At 33.8% G+C, this 24423-nt stretch overlaps 1 long non-coding RNA gene across 1 annotated transcript in view; it reads left to right on the top strand.

Annotated features, from left to right (window-relative positions):
• The first annotated feature begins 5335 nt into the window (after positions 1-5335).
• Positions 5336-24423, top strand: part of LOC109180798 — a 30409-nt gene continuing 11321 nt past the window's right edge. The window contains exons 1-3 of the long non-coding RNA XR_002054121.1: positions 5336-5346; positions 9496-9500; positions 19088-19191. This is a non-coding gene — a long non-coding RNA (uncharacterized LOC109180798). The remainder of the gene's footprint in view (positions 5347-9495; positions 9501-19087; positions 19192-24423) is intronic.

Below are 24423 nucleotides of genomic sequence, written 5' to 3' on the forward strand. Positions count from 1 at the left end.
CAAATCAAGAATGTATAATATAAAGAGAATGTGCTGAATATTCCCAGCCCCTCTCCTTCAATTCCTTTCGTCTTCAATACAAAAGCATATATATTATGTATTCTCTTTACAGATGTTAGAAATTATATGTAACATATTTTACTCTAACTTAATTAGTTGGAAGCTTAGGTATAATAATATGTAGTGTGTATATATAAGTAATGTTGGTAAGTGTTTGTTACTTATTAGGAAAAATATAATACTCACTACATAACATTTTGAGTATAATTATAAGTATTACATTTCATACTGATCCAACTCATCTCGCAGACACTCACACAAATATTTCTAGTGGAATTTGTACCCCACACTGTCGCCTTTAGTCATGACATCAAGTCAGGTAACCAACCACTGCAGTACAACAAAGCGGTCTGGAATAATGATTCTTTACTTGCCCCAGGAGTAATCAAGTATAGGCATTTTAGTCCCTTAGCTTCTTATATAGAACACATTTAATCTTTTACTTTGATTCCATGCTCAAGATGTGTCTTACACATAAGAAAGGGAAAACAAGTACATACTAGAAGTAAAGAATTATATTCTCTGATATAAGACATTTAATCCTTTCCACTTCCTTCTTCTCATTATTATAAAATTTGGAGAAAATTATATGCTCTGATTTTCAAAAAAATTTTAAAAAAATTTGCTTCTTATGCACTCAATGTATAATATAGATAGAATAAATAAAGTGTCACAAGAATAAAGTGTAAAAAAAAAAAAAAGAAAAAAAAAACAAAACAAAACAAAACAAAAACTAAGAGCAAAGAACAAAAAACAAAAAAGCAAAGTGAAAATGATGAGGGAATTGGTGTAAAAATGCATTACCAAGATAAATCACTTTTTGTCTTAATTGCACAAATATATTCCACATTCTCGATCTTCAATTCACAACAGTAGAAAATCATTGAATGAAACCATGCATGAATAAGTAAATAGATACACCATGAAACAAATGTATATAGCTCAAGCCACTTGAGTAGTATTTGATTATTCACTTGGTATCTGCCGTGGGCACTCATTTTGCTTTGATTCTTATATTGAATGACGTGCATCGACAACTCTCTAGTGTGGTTATTCGCTTGGCTCAAGTCATGCATTCATATTACTTTGATAGTGCATTCATACAGTGGCGGACTCAGAAATTTTGTTCAGGGGAGGAGAAACATTATAACAAAAGGGATAGCTTAAAACAAATGAAATAGTTAAGAAATTAACCATAAATATTGTTAGATATGAGCGAAAAAAAATATGTATAACAAAATATGAAACATAATTAATTTGATAAAATAATTTTAATAGAAAACACATTTTGTTATCAATAGATAGCTCTATTACATTGTAGTATCTGTTCATATACTTTCTCAACCTACTGAAACACAAAGAGCTAATAACGCTTCCACTGAGGCTCGAACTCACAACCTTCCAAATGAAAGTCCAACCCAGGTACCATTGGACCACATAGTCCTGGTAGTCATAAATATTGTTAGATATGAACGAAAAATAAAAAAAAATATATTTATAACAAAGTATAAAACATAATTAATTTGATAAAATAATTCTAACAGAAAACACATTATAAATTACACATCTTATTATTAATAAAAAATACATTATCTTATTATTAATATAAAATAAAACTATATACATATATTTTGAAAGTATTATAAAGTATATACATATATTTTAAGAGTTTAACTATGTTGAAGTCACTATTATTCAAATTGCCAAAATATATACATTCACACCACGCATATTCTACCATATGGGCTAAGTTCACTTTCATTAACATTGGCTGTTTTCATCTACTTATACTTAAACCTTGTACTATATATACATACATATATACATACAAGGGTTATATATCGGGTGGGGGTGGGGTGAGTGGGGGAAGCTGCCCCCACTGCCCCCACTGTAGGTCCGCCCCTGCATTCATATACAAAATGTCATGCATTTCTATATCGTGATATATCCAACATGTACCAAACTAAGCGTACTAATGCACATCTCACACGCTTACGATGCATAACTCACAACACTAGTTGCACAACCAGTCAACCAACACAAGCGAATGCACAACCATACTATCCAGAATGCATACATATACACCAACATCCAAAATATAAGAAATATTATATATACTCTAAAAACAATCGAAAAGAAAAAAAAACAAAAACAAAAAAAAAAAAAAAAAAACAAAAAACAAAACAAAACAAAACAAAAAATACTGATCACTTTACAGCGATAATCTAAGAAAATAGGAACAAATCTGGTAACATATACTGCAATTACAAATAAATAAATAAATATATATAAATATATATATATATATATATATATATATATATATATATATATATAAAAGACGCTACCACCCCACTTACAAAAAAAAATCAATTAGTTTCAACTTAGAAAATCAAATCTAAGTCATCCAAATAAAAAATTTAAAGTTTTTAAATTTTAAAAATTTAAAAATTTAAAAAAATAAAACAAAAACAAATCAAACAAACAAAAAAACACAAAAGATTAGACCACACATTATCACGAGTGATTCTCATACAAAACAGATTTTATATGTGTGTGCCTGTGTCTTTGTTTGTGTGTGTGTTTAATTTGTGTCTCTCTGTGTGTGTGTATGTGTTAGATTATGATGATGTTAACTCTTTTAAAATTGAGTTTAGAATCCCTAATTTTTATAGTGCATGCATATTTTGTTTTTTATAGGACTGGTGTTAAGGCCGAAATATGACTAGACTTAGTTGCTACATATTAGTTAATTTCAACACATCTACACCTGACAATCCCATGTTTAGTGGATTATTTAACAGTAGAGTTCATCTTTGACAAAAGGCATCCGACAAATCTTATAATAATAGATTCCATCATATCATGATAATTTGTACGAAAAATCTTTCTAGCTGACATGTTTAGAAAATCTTACAACATATCATTCAACATATCTATTAATAGCAGACCTTATAATTTAAGAGTTAAAAGAACTTTCGATAGTTTCTTATTGTTAGTGTTTTATTTATTTAAGAAAAATCCCAACATATAATTTCCAATATTATTATCACAAATTAAGATAGGGTTTAGCTTGGTGTCTGTTTGTCCTTGAAGAAGACTGACTGATCAGTACAATCAATAGACGTACCTCTTGATCAAGTCACCGAAGATCTGATAAAGGAAAGTTTTCTAAAAGCTGGAACGCGGTTATGAGATGATGATTTTGGAAAGAATATCAGCGAATCAGCTTGAGAGGTATGGACCGAATCTTAAGATTTCTTTCTTCACAAAAATTCCTACCATCTACAATCAAAGATATATTTGGAGATTGTCCAAATCAAAGAAGTATATATATTCTTATTCACTCAGAAGTTAGGGTTGCATTGATTGAAGCCGCAATACTCTATACTAAACAGAATACACATCTCTGGTTGTCATGCCTCTTCTCAAGACAATGAGTTCTTGGTGATTATGAAGAAGAACTTGAGAAGTATCAACGTTGCTTAAACGATAGGACGCGAAGATCACTCAGTTGTGGGAACAACGTGGGACTGTGTCATTGAAGCGGACTGCATCAGAGTTAGCTCTCCAATTGAAGGGATTTCATTGGACTTCTGCATGCGTGGCTCTCCAACTTCAACAATCAACTAAACTTTTATAGACTGGATACTGACCTTGTGTGGGGCACTTGGGTGAGATTGTGTTTTTCTATACCTTTGTACATTGGATTAGGAGTTAGTGGATTGGACGCATCGGTGATCGTCCCCCAGATGTAGATACACACTGTATCGAACTGGGTAAACAAACATATGTGTTGATTTACTTTCTGCGTTAGTTTTCCGCTTTACGCTTTATCTGTCGTTCTATCTGAATGACTGCTTAATCGAGAATCTGAGTCAGTCAGACCATTATTCTGTTTGCTAGAAACTAAATCAATATCCAGATTAAGAGAATATGCAAAATTACATGTGGTATCAGAGCTTTTAGGTCTACATAATGACTTGATCCATACGGGAAAAGCTTTTTGTATTTTGTCTCTCTTTAAGAAGTTGTTTGCTTGGTTGTCTGTTGGGTTTTAAACTGCTCTCTACTTGTGTGTTCTGGTTGGTTGTCTGTTTTGATTCAGGATGGATGCAAATATGAAACCACTAGAATTGGATGGTCATAACTATTCCTTCTGGGAGGCTCGAATGGAGATTTATCTTCAAGCTCAAGGCACCAGAGTTTATCGTACTGTCCTCACTGGATGGAGTCCTCCGACAATTCAGAATGTTGATGGAACCGCTGAGATCAAACCAATGGAGACATGAACTGAAGATGAGATGTCGTCCTATGATCTGAATAATAAAGCACTGAATTCTATTGTAGGATCTCTACATGAATCAGACTTTACTTTGGTTACAGGAATAAAAGAGGCAAAACATGTATGGGAAATCTTTGAAACCAGATTTGAGGGTACCAGTGATGTCAAACAGTCAAAGCTTCAGATTGTTCTATCAGAGTTCGAAACTCTCAGGATGACTGAAGAAGAAACTATCTCTAACTTCCAAATTCGTGTTCAGAATTTGATGAACAGAGCATCAGTTCTTGGGGAACCATTTACAGATGAAAGAGTTGTCAAGAAGATCCTTCGTTCTCTACCCAAACGATTCCGAATGAAAGTGACTGCAATTCAGGAAAACACAGGCTAGGAGAAGAAGAGTGTAGGAGAGCTTATGGGGAATCTGCATACTTATGAACTTCAGGTGTTGGCTGATGACGATCCTGTAGTCAGCAGAAAAGGCAAGTCAGTGGCTTTTGTAGCTGAGACTGATCGAGATCAGAATCTGACACAGATGATATAGACGATGAAGCCCTAGCCTTATTAACAAAAAATGTCAAGAAAATACTGAAAGGTTTCAATCGAAGGAGCCAAGGACAGCCTAACAGGACTCAGTACAAAAGTGGAAACTCCTCATATCAGAAATCAAAACCGTCCTCTTTCACAAAGAATAGTCAGTCCCAGACTGGACGAACAGGGCAATTCAGAACCACACATACAGACATAGTTAAAACTTTAAATCGATCAGTGCAGTGTAGGGAGTCTGAAGGGTTTGGACATATACAATCTGAATGTGCAACTTATCTCAAAAGAAAGAAATCTATGTATGTGTCTACCCTAAGTGATGATGAAGAGGAAACAACAGATGACCCGTCTGTTGAAAATGTTGGAAACTTCGTAGCCTTCTTCACAGCAACAGAGGTTCACTCAAAAGCATATGAAACTGATGGTGAATCCTACATATCATCAGATGATTTTGAAGAGTGACATGTTCAGCTACAGATGGAATTTGCCAAACTGGTTGGTAGTTGGGAACAACTAGTGAAAATCAACAAGAATCTGAATGAAGATCCGAAACACCAAGATGAACTACTGAAGAAACTAAATACTGAATTAGTTTTGAAAGAAGACCTTATTGCTCATATCAGATCTCAAGAGGGAAAGCTGATAAAAGAACTGGATGATCTGAAGAAAACTATCAAGATGATGGATACCACTTCAACCTTAGACAAAATTCTAGATTCTGGTCGAAATCCTAACGATAAAAAAAAAAGGCTTGACTTTGAACGTGGACAGTCCTCAATGTCAGCCCCTGTTTTTATCAAAGAAGGGACATCTGGGGGTATTTCAGTTCTCTGTCATAAACGGGGCCAATCATCAAGATCAACTCAGTTCTATCATAAAGGAAGCATGTCTGTCTACTTTGATTACTAAGGCTGAACCTAGCAGAGTCAAAGTTCAGTCTCAACACTCAAAGTTTAAGACTAAGTATGTTAAAGTCAAACAGTATGTACCCATCTGTCACTACTGTCTGACAAAAGGGCACACCAGACCTGAATGCTACTTCTTCTACAGAGATCAAAAGAAGGAAAAATATCGGAATAAGACCATCACTCCTTTCACAATGCAAGTTTGGGTCAGAAAATCAGAAGTAATCATCTATCCCACAATAGTATTGACTGCCTCTATGACTAAAGCAAGATGGTACTTCGACAGTGGTTGTTCCAGACATATGAATGGGAATGCCAAGTGTCTTATGTCTGTTCAACCTAGTAGTGGATCAGTGACATATGGAGACGAACAAAAGGGAAAGATAGTTGGTAAAGGTACTCTAAATGTGTCGGGGCTTCCATATCTTGACGAAGTCCTCTTGGTCAGTGGCCTGAAAGCAAACCCTATTAGCATCAGTCAGCTGTGTGATCAGAATTGGAATGTGTGTTTCAACAGAGACTGCTGTAGGGTCCGTGGTAAGGTAGATCAAGTGGTAATTGAAGGAACTCGCTCTTCTGACAATTGCTATGTCTTAACAAATGATACTACCTATTTTATGTCTAAAGCAGACGAATCAAAACTGTGGCATCGACGTTTGGGACACATAAATTTCAGAGATATGGACAAAGTGATCAAACTTGATGCTGTTCGAGGGATACCAAAGCTTAAAGTAGAACAGGAAAGAGTTTGTGGTGCATGTGCTATTGAAAAACAAATCAGGGCTCCCCACGAAGCAGTAAAAATGATTACTACTGAGAGATGTCTAGAACTGGTTCATATAGACCTTATGGGACAACTCAAATTGAAAGCATTGGAGGAAAGAAATACATTTTTGTGTGTGTTGACGATTTCTCACGGTTCAGTTGGGTATATTTTCTAAGAGAAAAATCTGAGGCTTTTAATGCTTTCAAAACTCTATGCATAAGAATACAAAAAGAAAAAGACGAACCCATTGTAAAAATCCAAAGGCTGAGAAGTGATCATGGAAAGGAGTTTGAGAACACCTTATACTCAGAATTTTGTTCAGAAAATGGGATAACTCATGAATTCTCTGCTCCACGAACAGCACGACAGAATGGGGTTGTGGAAAGGAAGAATCGAACCTTGCAAGAAATGGCAAGAGTAATGCTACATGCCTCACATCTGCCACAACGTTTCTGGGCAGAACCAGTGCATACTGCCTGTCATACAGTCAATAGAGTCTATCTCAGACCTGGTACCTCTCAGACGCCATACGAGATATGGAAAGGAAAAAAACCAAACTTGAAATACTTTCATGTGTTTGGAACCAAGTGCGATGCTCTAATTGGATACTCACCAAACAGTCGAGCATATAAGGTCTACAACAAAAGAACTCAAACAGTCATGGAGTCAGTAAATGTGGTTATTGATGACAATCTAGAAGAATCAAATGAAGCATCTATGACTGATCCTGCGTTAGACGCACTTATCAGTGATCCACCAAAATCGTCTGACAAAGCCAAACTGACCGACACACATGAATCATCAGAAAAAGATGAGGGTAATCCAGAAAAAGACAAATTGCTTTCTAATGGAGATGAAAAAAATAAGCCCACCAGAACTCAGAAAAATCATCCATCAGACAACATAATTGGCAATATTATTATAGAAAATTAAGATAGGGTTTAGCTTGGTGTCTGTTTGTCTTTGAAGAAGACTGACTGATCAGTACAATCAACAGACGTACCTCTTAATCAAGCCACTGAAGATCTGATAAAGGAAAGTTTTCTAAAAGCTGGAACGCGGTTATGAGATGATGATATTGGAAAGAATATCAGTGAATCAGCTTGAGAGGTATGGACCGAATCTTAAGATTTCTTTTTTCACAAAAAGTCCTACCATCTATAATCAGAGATATATTTGGAGAGTGTCCAAATCAAAGAAGTATATATAATCTTATTCGCTCAGAAGTTAGGGTTGCATTGATTGAAGCCACACTCTATACTAAACAGAATACACATCTCTGGTTGTCATGCCTCTTCTCAAGACAATGAGTTCTTGGTGATTATGAAGAAGAACTTGAGAAATATCAACGTTGCTTAAACGATAGGACGCGAAGATCACTCAGTTGTGGGAACAACGTGGGACTGTGTCATTGAAGCGGACTGCATCAGAGTTAGCTCTCCAATTGAAGTGATTTCATTGGACTTCTGCATGCGTGGCTCTCCAACTTCAACAATCCACTAAACCTTTGTAGACTGGGTACTGACCTTGTGTGGAGCACTTAGGTGAGATTGTGTTTTTCTCTACCTTTGTACATTGGATTATGAGTTAGTGGATTGGAAGCATCGGTGATCGTCCCCCAGATGTAGATACACACTGTATCGAACTAGGTAAAAAAACATATGTGTTGATTTACTTTCTGCCTTAGTCTTCCACTTTACACTTTTTCTGTCATTCTATCTGAATGACTGCTTAATCGAGAATCTGAGTCAGTCAGTCCATTATTCAGTTTGCTAGAAACTAAATCAATATCCAGATTAAGAGAATATGCAAAATTACACTTATCATCTTATAACCACTATAATCAAAAGAACTATCTAAGTCAAGTACGGAAAATCCTCTTAAGACAAGAAACAGGGTCGTTCTATTAAAAACATGGGCCATGTCAAATAGTTTAATTTGGACCTTCATTGTTTTTGTTCCAAAATGCAATAATCTAAAGATAATACGTAAACTGCAAAGACAAAGACAATAATAGAGAGACAAGAACATAGGGAGATAGATTTTTTTAATATTTAAATTTCGCTATAATGATAGAGATTTCTATTTATAACGGTAAGAAACATAATCTCAACAAACCTCTGAGACAAAAATCTCTATAAGTGAGGAAATTGAGTGGGAAGAATAAATTAAGTGGCCTTGAGGCTCCTTTTATAGAGGAGCCTCAAGGCCTTTCAGTGTTATCCCACCGATGTGGGATAACACTGAAATACAAAGGGGAGCCAATTTGGCTCCCCTTTGTATTGTGTTTTTTTTTTTCAACAACAAAACTAAAAATAATAATTATAATAACAATAATAATAACAATAATAATAATAATAATAATAATAATAATAATATATTATTATTATTATTATTATTATAATTATAATTTCTTATTATTATTGTAGTTATTGTAACAATGTCCTTATACGTCTTTTTACACCTCAACCGCTAATCTAAACAGCTAATTTTACCAAATGTTTTTTTTTACAAACCGCTAATACAATCCGCTGTTCAAACCCGCTAATACAATCCGCTATCTAATAATCGCTAACACAATCCGCTACCGCTAACCACTAACCGCTGATAACCAAACGAGCCCTATATCTATAAAATGAAGTACTTTCCTTTTGTGGATTTACGGATTCCTCGGTGATTTTTAGAAACCTTGCTTAAACACTCTACTATATTAATTCTGATATTTGTCTTTGAGAACATCACGCTTGGTAGCTCAGTGTCGCTGGAACTGGTTCAGCAACGTCAAGTGGTGAAATCAAGCACGTACAATCCTGAGTAGATGTTAGGAAGGTGTTGTGGTAGAAACGGCTGGTAGCCTTTTGTACTTACATATTGTATAACTCTTTGGTGAACATCTATAGTGGATTGGGCAGACGTGGGTTGCCCCGCAGAAGTAGGAGAAGTGCTCCGAACTGCGTGATCATTTCTATGTGTTCCTGGTTTTTATTTCTTACATTTTAATTCTTTATGTTTATTGTATTAGCATAAACTGACACAATTAAAATGGTACGTTAATTGATTATTTAAAAACCAAGTAGAACTTTAATTCTAAACTTGCATTCAAGAGTCACGACACTTTTTCAATTGGTATTAGAGCCCGGAGACTTAATTTATTAGTCTATCGATCTGGCTATTCCGTGCTTCTTGAACTCAAGCTTTCAGCGGCTTTTATTACTTTTATTCATTATATTACTTTGTTCAATCTCACGGTTTGTTGAGTATTTCAGAATGGATCGTGTTAAGGTTCTTCCCCAGTTAACGGGCGACAACTATGCTTATTGGAAAGCACGCACACGAACGCATATAAAACCTCAAGGAGATGCTGTTTGGCGTTCTGTTGTGATGGGTTGGACTCATCCGACTAAAGTTAGTACGAGTGTTGACGGTCCACAAGTGGCAAAACCTGAAACTGAATGGACCCAAACTGAAATAACTAATGCTGGAAATAATGATAAAGCACTAGATACTATTTACCAACTAATACATGAAAGTCAATTTCCCATAGTTGCAGGTTATGGTTCAGCTAAAGGTGCGTGGGAAGCTCTTGAGTCAACCTACGAGGGCACAAATTCAGTGAAACAATCGAAGCTGCAACTGGTACAGCCTGACTTTGAAGAACTTCGAATGAGTGGAGAAGATAACATCATTAGCTTCCATAGCCAAGTGCAAGAATTGGTGAATCGTGCAATGGTCCTTGGTGAACCTTTTTTCCCAAGCAAAACTAGTAAAGAAAATTCTGAGATCTCTACCGCCCAGGTTCAAGATGAAGGTCACTACCATTCAGGAACATGACGGTTGGGAAAATAAGACTGTTACTCAATTAATGGGAAACCTCTGAACATATCAAATGGAAATCCTTACCAATCACACGAATAAACGAAAAAACTTAGTTTTTGCCGCTGAAGAAAACAATGTTGCCTCTAACTCAGATGAACCAGGTGATGATACTGTTGTGTTTTTAACTAAGCAATTTTCTAAAATCTTGAAACAGGTGTCAAAGAATTCCCGCAACAACAAACCACAAAAATCTATGTAGGCCATTACCTGGAGTGACGACGAACCTGAGACCGACGCAGCTGGATCTGATGCAGAAGAAATTTTCGGTAACTTTGTAGCATTCACTGCTCGTGTTTCAGCGTGTTTAGAACTTGGAGACATAGCCGATTCAGAAGAAGGCGAATATGGCTCCGCGGAAGATTTAGATTTACCTACTTTGTCTTATGAAGTAGAGTTTAATAAACTGTATCCCAAGTAGGAAGCCCTACTAAAAGCTAATCGTCAATTGACTAGTGAGATAAGAATATTAGCCAATGCTTATAAAGTGTACCAAAAATCAAGTAGCTGATAGGGATTTACTGCTTAAAGAGGCGTCTGATCGAGAAGAGAGACTGAAACAAGAGGTACAGACCCTGAAGCAGGAGTTGAGAACCTTCAAAAGACAAATCAAATGATGGACACAACCTCAACACTTTACCAAATACTTGATTCAGGAAGAAAGTCTTTTGTAAAATTTGGTCTGGGTTTCACCGGGGGTACTTCAAAAGATAAAATTGTATTCGTCAAAGCATCAGGACCAGATCCAGTGGACATACCTGAATCTAGCTCACCGAGACAAAATAATGGTATAGTACGGTCAAATAAACAATTTTACAAACTCTATAACCCCTTGTGTCATTATTGCAGGTTGAGTGGCCATATCAGACTTGAATGCTACTACTTTTATAAAGATCAAAGGCGAGAGAAGTTCACCCACAAGCATATTGCACCGTTTGTGAAACAAGTGTGGGTTAAGAAAATTGATTTCGTCTCTCAGGCAATTCCTAAAGAATCTCGAATTGATAATTGGCAAACTGCTGATTAAGAGTTGCAATTAAGAATAACATGTAAAATTCTAATTTTTTTTAAATTGTTTTACCTAATAAAATTTGCTAATGTCTTAGGTAATAATAATTTGAGTTATTCTAAGCTTTTTAATCTTTCAGATTTTTTTCTCTTTACCTGTAAGTTCAATTTTTTTCTGTCTCTAAAGTGTTCATACTTGCTATATCGGTTGATTTGCCTGGATTATTCTTTGCGTTTTGTTTCTGGCTATTTTCTGTGTGTTCACAAAATGTTCTATTTACGTTGTTTTGGGTGCTTTTGAACTGATAATCATGTTTTTGCTTATGTTATCTTGTTGGTGTTTCCTGTGTAAAAATATGGTTGCTTGAATGACAAATTTGTTGCAATTGGATTAATTTTTGTATTTTTTTTGGGTTGCTATGTGTTTTATGTGAATGTGCCTACTGATTTACCTGTTCTAAGAATTGATGTTTGAATTTGAGATTGTTATTCATTATGTGTAATTTCATTTCTTTGTGTTAGTTTTTTGGTCCGGTCATGACCGTATTTGTGTTTGCTTGTGTGCTTATTGTGCTAACTATTATGAATTCTTGCCTAAAGTTGCTTTATATGAATCTGTGATTAAATCTGCTTTATATGAATCTGTGACCAAATCTGCCTTATATGAATCTGTGACTAAATATGCTTTATATGAATCTCTGCCTGAATTTGCTTTACCTGAATGTACTCACTATTATGCTTTATTTGCTTTACATGCTCCAACTTTACTGTTGTGCCTATCTGTGCTTATGTGTCATTTGCTTAGTTGTTATCAAGTTTTGCGTTTTTCATTGCTAATTTTCTTGTGCAGGTTTAGTCCAATCGGGCACACCGTCATACTCAATCCATGAATATAGATGTTCACCTTTGTCACTTAATTGGAAAAGGGGGGGGGGGGGGGGGGGGGAGTATATACAAAGGGGGAGTTGTGGATTTTTTTTGTTGATAAAATTAAGGGGGAGAATTTTGGTGACTGTTGGTACTATATTTTTTGTTGATAATCTCTAATCTCTATTATGAAGTTTTGGAAGAATAGTTTTTATTTAGCTATTCTATCTTTTTATTATTCTTTGAACTATCTGGGTTATTATTAACTGCAATGTATTGGAGTTTTATTTGGTTTCATCAGGACAGATTGTTTTGGAAATTACTACTGCTGATTCTTGGATGGAATATGGTCCAAAAAGAGCTTGGGTAATTACTTATCTTATCTTAGATTATTGTTTAGCACACATACTAAGGACTTTTTAATAGAATTAATTTATTTCTCTTGTTTGCCCAAAGTATAAGATGCTATAGTGTTTTTGCCAAATAAATTGCCAAAGGGGGGGATTGTAAGTGTACAAAGTTAATACACATTAATACCTATGTTGGCTATTTTATTTTATTTTATTTTAAACAGTTTTTAAGTTAAGCTAAGCTCTTTTGAACTATTTCCTATCATATGATATTTAATTGAATGGCTATCAATTATTGGTTACAAGTGAAAGGGAAGTCAGTAGTCTTCTTATTTGGTGGATCCTTATGAGGTTTTCAAATTAAACCTTCTCTATCTTATGGAAGTGTACCTACGGTTAAGATGAAGTCAATATTGGTTACGTGGGAAATGAAGTCAGCATGGGAAGCTATTAGCATGGACACTATGTGTGGTGGAGAGCTTTTTAATATATTTAGAGGTGATGGATGGCTATTATATTAAGGAAAGTGGTTAAAGACTATATCTATAAAAGGAAGTACTTTCCTTTTGTGGATTTACGGATTTCTAAGTGATTTTTTGAAACCTTGCTTAAACATTCTACTATATTAATTTTGATAGGGAAAATGACACTTTTTCCCCTTATGTTATATACTTATAGCACTTTTTCCCCCTCAATTATTTAAGTGGCTCTTTTTTCCCCTAAAATGTTAAATGGACATATTTACCCTTAAAATAAATATTTCATTTATTTTTATTCTCCAATAAATTATTACTATAATTTGGTTCAAACCAGATACTATAGTAACCAAACCAAAATATTCCAATTACAATTTATATTCAAAACGCGATATTTAGAGTTTATTAAAATCGCGAACTGGAATGGCCGGTTCATGTTTCAAACTGAAAAAGTAAAATACATTTATTGTTGAATTTAAACTATTTTAAAATAAAAAATAAAATTTTAAAATAAAGACGGTTCAAAATTGCGAACGGGATCCGGAACCGCCGGTTCATGATCCAGTTTTTTTTTTTTATTCTTAAATTTAATAAATTGAAATCCAAATATTGGGTTCTAGATCTAAATCATAACTGAAAACTTTTAATTCGATTACTATAGTGTCTGGTTCAGTTCGAACCGAACCGTGGTAATCGCTACATATACGCAATAATTTGTTGGAGAAGTAAAATAAATAAAATGTTTACTTTAAGGGTAGAAATGTCAATTTAATATATTAGGGGAAAAAACCACCACTTTTAAAATAATTGAGGGGGCTAATGTGCTTACATAAATAATTGAGGGAGAAAATATGCTATAAGTATATAACATAGTGGGAAAAAGTGTCATTTTCCCATTCTGATATTTGTCTTTGAGAACATATAGCCTGGTAGCTCAGTGTCGCTGGAACTGGTCAGCAACGTCAAGTGGTGAAGTCAAGCACGACATGCACGTACAATCCTGAATAGATATTAGGAAGGTATTGTGGTAGTAACGGCTGGTAGCCTTTTGTACTTACCTATTGTATAACTCCTTGGTGAACATCTATAGTGGATTGGACAGACGTGGGTTGCCCCGCAGACGTAGGAGAAGTGCTCCGAATTGCGTGATCATTTCTTTGTGTTCCTAGTTTTTATTTCTTACCTTTTAATTCTTTACGTTTATCGTATTAGCATAAACTGACACAATTAAAATGATACGTTAATTGATTATTTAAAAACCAAGTAGAACTTTAATTCTAAACTGCATTCAAGACTCACGTCACTTTTTCAGATGAAAAGGTAAGAAAATCATAAGATTCGAAAGATACTAATGAACGTCTTTGTTACAACTACATGAAACTAGAATACTTATCGTTTGTATTTACCTGGTTGAAGAATACAAATCTGAGAAGAAGATTAGAAAGATCGGATCAAAAGTGTTAGGAATATAGCGGAATAATACGGAAGCAAAGAATCAAAAATTGAGAACAACAAGGAATATATGTATGTATGTGTGTGTGTGTGTGTATATATATATATATATATATATATATATATATATATATATATATATATATATATATATATATATATATATATATATTTATTTATTTATTTATTTATTTATTTATTTATTTATTTATTTATATGAATATACGTGAGAGTAGCTAAAAGAGAAAGAAAGAAAGAATTCAATTAAATTGATATTGATGTAATGAGAGATAAATATGGCATGTACATTGACGAAGGGAAAACGTGGCTGCGGATTGAGGAGAGGAACATGTGCGACATGGCCGACATGGATGGTGTTGAGGATGACGCAGTCTCCACAAATTTGAGCCACAAAACACATTAAATTCTAACAATCTCCACCTTAGATCAAATTTATTGTAAAATTAATAACTGGAACAGCCGGCTAAACTCAAGCGCTACTTGAACTTAGTAACAGGAAGAGCTTCAGAATAGCAGGATGGATCACCATCAACCTCCTATGCGACTGAAAGAGCATAAGCAACCAAGTTGGTTTCATCATCACTAGCATACCTAACAGGTTTTTTAATTGTCCTCCAAGGACGATCCATAGCAATGGAATACTCTCGTTGTGGCTCGACGAGAGGTGCGGTGCTTGTAGATACATCATCTTTAGTATTACCATCAGTGGTAGTAATACTGTCAATAGACCTGAACTCAAACTCCACCTTTCCACCAGTACTCTGTGTCTCATCTGTAATGGGAACTTTTACAGAAGAAAGTAGTGCATTTTCATCAAAAGTGATATCTCGACTCAGAATGATTTTTCGAGAATCAGGAGGCCATAGACGATACCCTTTTGACTCAGAAGCATAACCAAGGAAAATGCATTTGACAGCTCTCGGGTTTAATTTACCCGTACTAGAATGAGCATATGCAGGACATCCAAAAACTCTTAAGATAGAGTAGTCAACATAATTACCTGACCAAACAACCTCTGGAATTTTGAAATCAAGGGATGAATGTGGAGATCTATTTACCAAATAGCAAGCAGTAGAGACGGCATCGGCCTAAAAATCGCGTCGTTTCCATAACTCAGCATTAGAGAGCATACAACGAGCTCTTTCCAATAGAGTCCCGTTCATACGTTCGGCAACACCATTCTGATGGGGTTTACCAAGCAAGGACTTGTGCCTGGCAATTCCATTTGCCACACAGAAGTCATTGAAATCTGACTCGCAGAACTCCAAGCCATTGTATGTCCTGAGCTTCTTGGCTTTTTTACCTGTCTGAGTCTCAACAAGTATTTTCCACTTCTTGAAAATAGAAAATGCCTGATTTTTATGTTTCAAGAAATAGACCCAGACCTTACGAGAAAAGTCATCAATAATAGACATAAAATATCTACAGTCTCCCATAGACTGGAATTTAGTTGGTCCCCATAAATCGGAATGTATGTATTCCAATACATCTTTGGTACGGTGTGTACCAGTAGAGAAACTAACCATCTTTTGTTTCCCATAAACACAATGCTCACAAAATTGTAATTTACCTGTACCTGAACCACCAAGGACACCTTTCTTGCTCAGGAGATGCATGTCTTTCTCACTAATATGCCCCAGACGCATATGCCATAATTGAGTGAGATCCGCATCAGACATCGATGAGGATACCGCTACTGAACCTATCACAGTACTGTCGTGCAAGACGTACAAGCTTCTAGAACGAGAAGCTTTCATGAGAACAAGAGAGCCTTTGATGACCTTTAGAACTCCACCTTCAGCTGTGTACTCGCACTCCAGAGATTCCAAGGTGCCCAATGATATCAGATTGCGTTTCAAATCAGGAATATACCGAACATTGGTAAGAGTCTTGATAACATTATCATGAGTTTTAATCTGAACACTTCCAATTCCACTAACCTTGCATTGGGTATCATTACCCAGCAAGACAACTTCACCATCAACCGGTTCCAAAGAGACGAATCAGTCTTTGCGAGGACACATGTGGAATGTATAACCAGAGTCCAGAATCCACTCGGTTTCGCTCTGTTGGCCACCGGAACTAAGAGATAACATAACATTGTCTTCTGAATCACTTTCAACAACACTAGTTTCAACATACTTCTTTTCTCTCCCTTGCTTGTTCTTCAACTTGAAGCATTCAGTCACATCGTGACCCTGCTTCTTGCAGTACTTACAGGATTTGTTGGACTTTCGTCCTTTGGACTTGGATCTAGATTTTTTATTGCTACTCCCTGATTCAAGTGAACGACCCCTTACAGTCAAGCCTTCACCTTTGTCCTCAGACTTAATTTCAAAGTCAAATTTTTCTTTGGACAATAGGTTCGACTTAACATTGTCGAAAGTAAGGGTATCACTACTATTACCATACAGCATAAATTTATTTGAAATGTTTGTATGATTTAAGGAAAGAGACAAGCAACAAAACAACACGATCCTCATCGTCAATTATGACATCAATATTTTCCAAGTCTAATAAAATAGAATTGATTTCATCCAAGTGAGACTTAATAGAAGTACCTTCCGTCATACGGATTGTGTACAGACGCTCCTTCAGGCGTAGCGTGTTCGCCAGAGTTTTTGCAACACCCCCATTTTTCAAAACCTAATTTTCTTTACAATAACTCTTTTTCTCAATTCAAAATGAATTAATACTATAGCGGAAGCATTAACTAACCACAATCAATGGGTGTTACAAATTGGTATCAGAGCAGTTCGAACCTTTGGGAGCCTAGGTTGTGAGAACTTAATTAGTAAAAGCCTAGGTTATAAACTTTAAGAGATATAGAAAATCTAAGTTGAAGTCTATATGTTTCGGGGATGAAACATCCTTTAAGGGGGGTAGAGTGTGACACCCGGTAATTTTAAGCAATAATATAATTTGGAGAAAATTATTTAGTTCACCCTTAAAATATTTTCGTATGTTGCCAAAAGAATTTTTGAAAATTATTCCTAGAAAAATTAAATTGTTATATTTATCTATTATGCCTAAAAGAAAGCCTTATATTATTTTTTTCGTGTATTTATAAATATATATGTAATCTGATAAAAGGTAAACAAAGAGATTAATTGGTGTAGTGGTTTGAGACCTGTTTGTTTAGTTTGAGGTTTTGGCTTCAATTCTTATAAGCTGCAAAATTGTTATTTTGTTTTGATTTCAGCAGAGAAAAGGATTAAGAGTTGTAGGCAACATTTAAAAAAAAAAAAGGGATTGAAATAATAATTGATTAGCTGTTACTATAATTAGCAGAAAGATTATGAGTGATTAGCAATTATAAAAACATAATTGGATGGACTAGGAATGATGATTGAAGTGATTAGCGGTTATATATTCTTTATTATAATGATGATTGATTGATGATTAGCAGATTTATATTATTTATTATTATAAGATAAGATAAGATTATAAGAAAGAAAAGTATTATAAGAATGGGTAGGGGATGAATCGAACGAAGAAAGATTAGGGGAAAAAGAAAGAAAGGGGAAGAAAAGAAAGAAGAAAGAAAGAAGGATACGAGATGGAGATTGTGAGGTTTATGGAATTGCTAGGAATTATCCTTTTGGTAAGATTTCATGTTCATTAAAATTTTATATTTACCTCAAAGTATATATATGTTTTTTTAATGTGTGAATGTGGTTATGATATGATGTTATATATATCAAAGTTATATGATTTCACAAATTATGTGTGATATTATGTGATTATAATATATATTATGTTGACACAAGTACATTTATCGATAAATGGTAACGTTGTGAGTGGTGATTCTCGAAGTATCGAGAATGGATTTCGACGTGTCGAACCCGTGTGTTGTGTAAATGCTTGGCTTGGGATATTTAAAATTTATATATTAAAATAATGATCAAATGTGATCAATTTGCGAAAAAGTGTTATTTTGGACAAGCTACACCATTTATGTATGTGGTGAAATTCTTATTATTATTCCACGTTCATTTTATTAGCAAATAATGTTTGGAAAAGAAATATTTTGACATGAAAGTATATATACATACATATTTTAGTCTTGGAGGAGCGTGATATTTGGTGTTGGTGTGAGCCGAAAAACTCACAACCAACTGATTGGAAATTTGGTCATTCTACCGGAGTGAGCCGGGAGAACTCACAAAAATATTTTTATTATACCGGAGTGAGCCGGAAGAACTCACAAGTTTGGAATTTATCACAGATATGGAAACTGGAGTGAGCCGGTAGAACTCACATTGGAATTCTAAAATTATTTTCATGATTGGCTTATGATGCCTAGCTCTTGGTGGTTAAGTTGAGAGCTTAAAGACTCTACACTTGAAAAAAGGACGTGGAAGGTTTTGAAAAATGATTATTTACTAAGTAACACTTGGACAAACTCTACTATGTTAATTGTACAAAAGTATACATATATTTATTCGTATATGGTTTGTGAAAGTATAAAAATATATAAGTATTTTACTTTGAAAATTATATAAAATCCAAGCCAATTATTTTACGGGGTGAAGTGAAACTTACTTAGCTTACGCTAATTTTTGTCTATTCTTTATCTTTTTGTGTCAAGTAATTTTTACAGGTGAACATGGATAGGAATTCAAGATGAATTCAAGCTAAGAAGGAATTAAGAATAGACCTATTGGAGATTTATTATTTTTGAAGCTTTATGGATGTATATCATTACCCTTTATTGTATCATTATTATAGAAGTTGGATTCGGGTTGATTTTATTCGATGTTGTAATTTTAGCCTTAGCACTTACAGGGCGTTTGGTTGGAGGGGGTTTAAATTCCCTTCCCACTTAATTCCCACTTAATTCCAAAGGCCATAACATTCCTTAGTTTGGTTGGAAGGAATTGCAATTCCCCCATTTTCATGGAATTAAAATCCCATGCCTCCCCCCCCCCCCCCCCCCCCTCCCCTGGTATTTTAATTCCTGGGATTTTAGGAAGAAAAAAAAGCTAGTGATGAGACAAAATTATCCCTCTTTTTTTTAACCTAAAATTAATACCACAACAATAATTGACATTTTGGACTTTATACTACTTATTCTCTTTCAATTCCCATGTATACCAAACATTGGAATTGAAATTCCCAGTAGTTCTATTCCTGTGAACCAAACACTGAAATTTAAATTCCCACTTTATTCTCAGTAATTCATCTCCCATGGAATTGCAATTCCTTTCCCACGTAATTCCCCCTTTCCAACCAAACGCCCTGTTAGGTTGTTGGTTGCCTGAGTGTGGCGGTAACACCCTTTATTTTGGTTAATTAATGCTTCCGCTAGAGTATTATTGAATTTTGAATTGAGAAAAAGAGTTATTGTAAAGAAAATTTGGTTTTGAAAAATGGGGGTGTTACAGTTTTGGCCATGTAAAGCGTATCCATCTTGGACCATAAATCTAACGCAGTCGTCTCACTTACTACCTCACGTAGAACCTCTTTAGACAGGCACAAAAGAATAGTTGAACGTGCCTTGTCATCCAAATCTTTTTAGGCTTCATCTGTCATTGTAGCTGGTTTCTGCTCTTCTCAGCTAGTGTTTTTTTCAAACCGTTTTGGATTAGAACGGCTTCCATATGAACCTTCCAGATAGAGAAGCTAATTTTCTTGTCGAACTTCTCGATATCAAACTTGGTAACAATCGACATCTTTGAAAATAATTCTCAATTAAACTTGGCTCTAATACCACTTGTTAGGAATATAGCAGAATAATACGGAAGCAAAGAATCGAAAATTGAGAACTACAAGGAATATATATATATATATATATATATATATATATATATATATATACACGTGAGAGTAGCTAAAAGAATTCAATTAATTAAATTGAATTTGATGTAATGAGAGATAAATACGGCATGTACATTGAGGAAGGGAAAACGTGGCTGCGGATTGAGGAGAGGAACGTGTGCGACATGGCCGACATGAATGGTGTTGAGGATGACGCAATCTCCACAAATTTGAGCCACAAAACACATTAAATTCTAACAAAAAGAAAGATGGTAAAAAAGAGCAAAAGAAAGTGCATATATATGGTTGAAGAATAAGGAACAGGAGAGCTCACACACTTACAGGATTGGATGAAGCATTAATTGCTTACTATTGGAGAATGAATCTTCTAACTCAATGACAAATTCGGGGATAAGAAAATTTACCACACACAATATAATGCAGAGATTAGCTCCAAATATCTCATGGTAAATGAACAAGAAGATGTAACTTCTACTTTTTCCAGTTACAATTCAAATAATATAATGCTTCTTCTACAACTCGCTGTGATACATTCTTAGTAATGTTGAGAAAATTCAATAGAATCCAAAAGGAGCACGAATCTCAGCTCTAAAATCCAAAAAAAAAAAAAAAAAAAAAAAAAAAAAAAAAAAAAAAAAAAAAAAAACACTTCGAGAGCTTATTGACAAATATGCCTACAACTCCAAGGCAGACCTTGCTAGCAATACAAACTCCTATTTGTGGAGAAAACCGAATTGGATTGTATTGCTTCATTTTCTATGGCACCACAAAACATAAGACTGGTCTTTTAAAAAATATTGTATGGTCTAAATAAGAAAAGGGCATGGTATGGCATTATGTCTACCTTCTTGGTTCAAAAAGTTTTTTGTCAAAAGCATGGTAGACAAAATTTTATTTTGAATTGAAGATGATGGTCATATTCTTCTAATATAAATCTACTTGGACGTCGTCATATTTGGGTCTTTAAATTCAAAGCTCTATAAAATGTTTTCAAATTTCATACAAGCAAATTTAAAATGAGCATAATTAGTGAACTAGTACTTAATTACTCTAAGGGGTGTATTCAATCATGACTTTCATAGAGTTTTAAAGACTTTTATGAACTTTAAAAGTTTGGGGTATTCAATAATATTATTTTTACTTCATTATTACTTGTTTATATTGATTTTTATTTTTTCTATAAATTTTTTATCCCTAACATTCTCTAATTATCCATAAATACATGAACAAAGCAAATCTTTCATCATCAAATTTTAGTATATGTTTCATAATATTCATATAAATATTTATATATTTTGATTTTTATTCTTTTTTATGTTTATATTCGTAATATATATATATATATATATATATATATATATATATATATATATATATATATATATTAACAACAAGTTACCACAATTAGCGAACTACTGTTCGCAACAACAATTTGGAGTCGTAAACCGTAACACCTCGTTGTTGTTTGCAGTCTCAAATTACTATTGCAAATAATAGTTCTTTGCGTGATGCCTAGCAATATATCAAGTATAATTATATATATATATATATATATATATATATATATATATATATATATATATATATATTAAATATTAGATTTTTTTTTATTTTATGAAACTTGTAATTATAATTTTAAATATTTTATTTGATCAATTCTTTTATTATTAATTTTATTATTTAATATTATATTGTTATGAATTTCTAATGAAATAAATTTTTTTTTATGTTTATTAATAATATATATATAAGTAATTAGCATATAAGTCTCAACATACTATGAATAAAAATAATAATGTTGAGAATGTTGATGTGGGTGAAGAACTACATAATAAGATAATTTTATGATATATTATAAATGTTTTGTAAGAAAATTATAAATGATAAGAATCAAAATCATTGAAAGTTTGTAAGGATGTATTCAATTTAGAATTTCAATGATTTTTGTAGACTTTTTAAAATAAAAAGTTGATAAAAGTCTATGAATGTTTTTTATATAGAATTTTATAGAGTCTTATAATGTTTTGAAAAGTTTTGAACGACTCTATGAAAGTCAATCAAAGTTTATTAAAATCTATACTTTTAAAAGTCTTTAAACCTCTACAAAAGTCATGATTGAATACACCCCCCTAAGGAATCATGTGTCACCGCACTCTAAGGGGACGTTTGGTTCATGGAAAATGCCTTAAAGTAGAGGAAAATGTTGTTTTCATGTGTTTGGTTCATGGAATTCATCATTTTCCATTGGAAAATGAATTCCTCAAATTTGAGGAAAACAAAATCCTTGGTTGGACCAAGGATTTTGTTTTCCTTGGAAGATGGGAAGAAAAAGTGAGATGAAATGCCTATTTTACCCTTGTTTACTTTTTTTAATTATACTCCGTATTACTTTTATTAATTTGTAGGGGCATATAGATCTTTATACTCGTTATTCATTACAATTCCAAATCTAACCAAACAATAGAATTAGTATTCCAGTAATTCTTTTTCCACCAACCAAACAATGAAATTCATATTCTTAGAAATTATTTTTCCATGGAATTTCAATTCCACTTCCCTTAAAATATTTTCCGCGAACCAAACGAGCTCTATGAGCAACATTATCAGTTGGAAATATTAGGGGGAAATGTAAGAGTGATTAGGAAAGAGAATGTGAGAGAAGGTTGAGAATAAAAAGAAAGAAAAATAAAAAGTAAAAAGAATGTTGCAAACTGACAAAAATAGGATGCTTCTCTTTCCATCCCTCTCTCATTCATGTCTTGGGAAGAGAAATAGCTCTTCAGGAAGAGCAAAATGTTTCTCTCTCCACCCCCTTCTCCTCCATGTTGGCACTTTTAACCTTAAAAACTGTGAAATATGCACTAATGTAGATGCTCTAAGGCCATCCCCAATAAGGGGACTATGCACAGATTTTAAGAGAAAATTGCCAACATGAAAGGATAATAATGAGGAGAGAGAATGTTAGAGTTGGTACGACAAATGTGGAGATTTTGCAGAAAAAGTGGGACCCACCTATTTTAATAATTTTCGAGAAAAGACACGTGAAGGCCACAAATAGCGCCCAGCGAGCGCGTTAATGACAGTCTTTATTTTTATTTTTATTTTTATTTTTTTATTTTTTCATTTTTCTACCATTTTCTCTTTCCTAATCACACTTACAAAAATTCCTCAAAACCCACACCAAAATCCCTACTAATGAGGATGCCCTAAGAGGGTGTTTGGTAAATACTCCTTATGTCCCATTTTATCTGTCATACTCACTATTCATTAGTCAAACCAACTCTTCTTCTTTTGTTTATTTTCTTTAATATTTTTTACTTATTTTCAAATCTGATTTTTTATTTTTAATAATACTTTTAGTGTAGTTTTTAAATATATAAATTTTATATACTAATACTAAACTTAATATTATGAAAAATTGAATTAAAAATAACTTCAGTCAAGCCTCGTTAATCGAACCAGACACATAAAAATGGGACGGATGGAGTAGTTATTAGTTGATAATTGTTATCTGATTGGATTAGTGAATTTGACTAATTGATAACATTAACTGATAACTAATTACATGCAAAATGACTTTCTCCAAAAACTGATCTATTTTGATCAATTTTTTGAATTTTAACATTTTAGAGCAATAAACTGTTACAAAAAGTTAATTAATCAAACACTTATATTAGTTGTTTGAAATGCACTCAGGTGCGAATGGAGCGCGCAGGTAGGAAATGCGAATGCATGATATCCGTCCACGTGTCCAAATCTAATGGATGAGACACTGATTTTTTTTAAAAACGCGGTGACATTTTCGTAAATAATTGAACATCGAAGTGCAATTAAAATGTATTACAAGTGCATGTAAAATGTATTATACATGCACTTGCAGACAAAAATAGATGCACTTGTAGGTGAAAGTAGGTGCAGCTAACCAAGACAAAAACTACATACACTAGCAAGCGAAAGTAGGTGCACTTATAGGTGGTGCACCCAATCAATGAATATTGACACGTGGTGCGTGTGGATTGGTTCGCATTTCTTTCCT

The sequence above is a fragment of the Ipomoea nil genome, unplaced genomic scaffold (genome assembly GCF_001879475.1).
Source record: "Ipomoea nil cultivar Tokyo-kokei standard unplaced genomic scaffold, Asagao_1.1 scaffold1034, whole genome shotgun sequence".
Classification (NCBI taxonomy): domain Eukaryota; kingdom Viridiplantae; phylum Streptophyta; class Magnoliopsida; order Solanales; family Convolvulaceae; genus Ipomoea; species Ipomoea nil.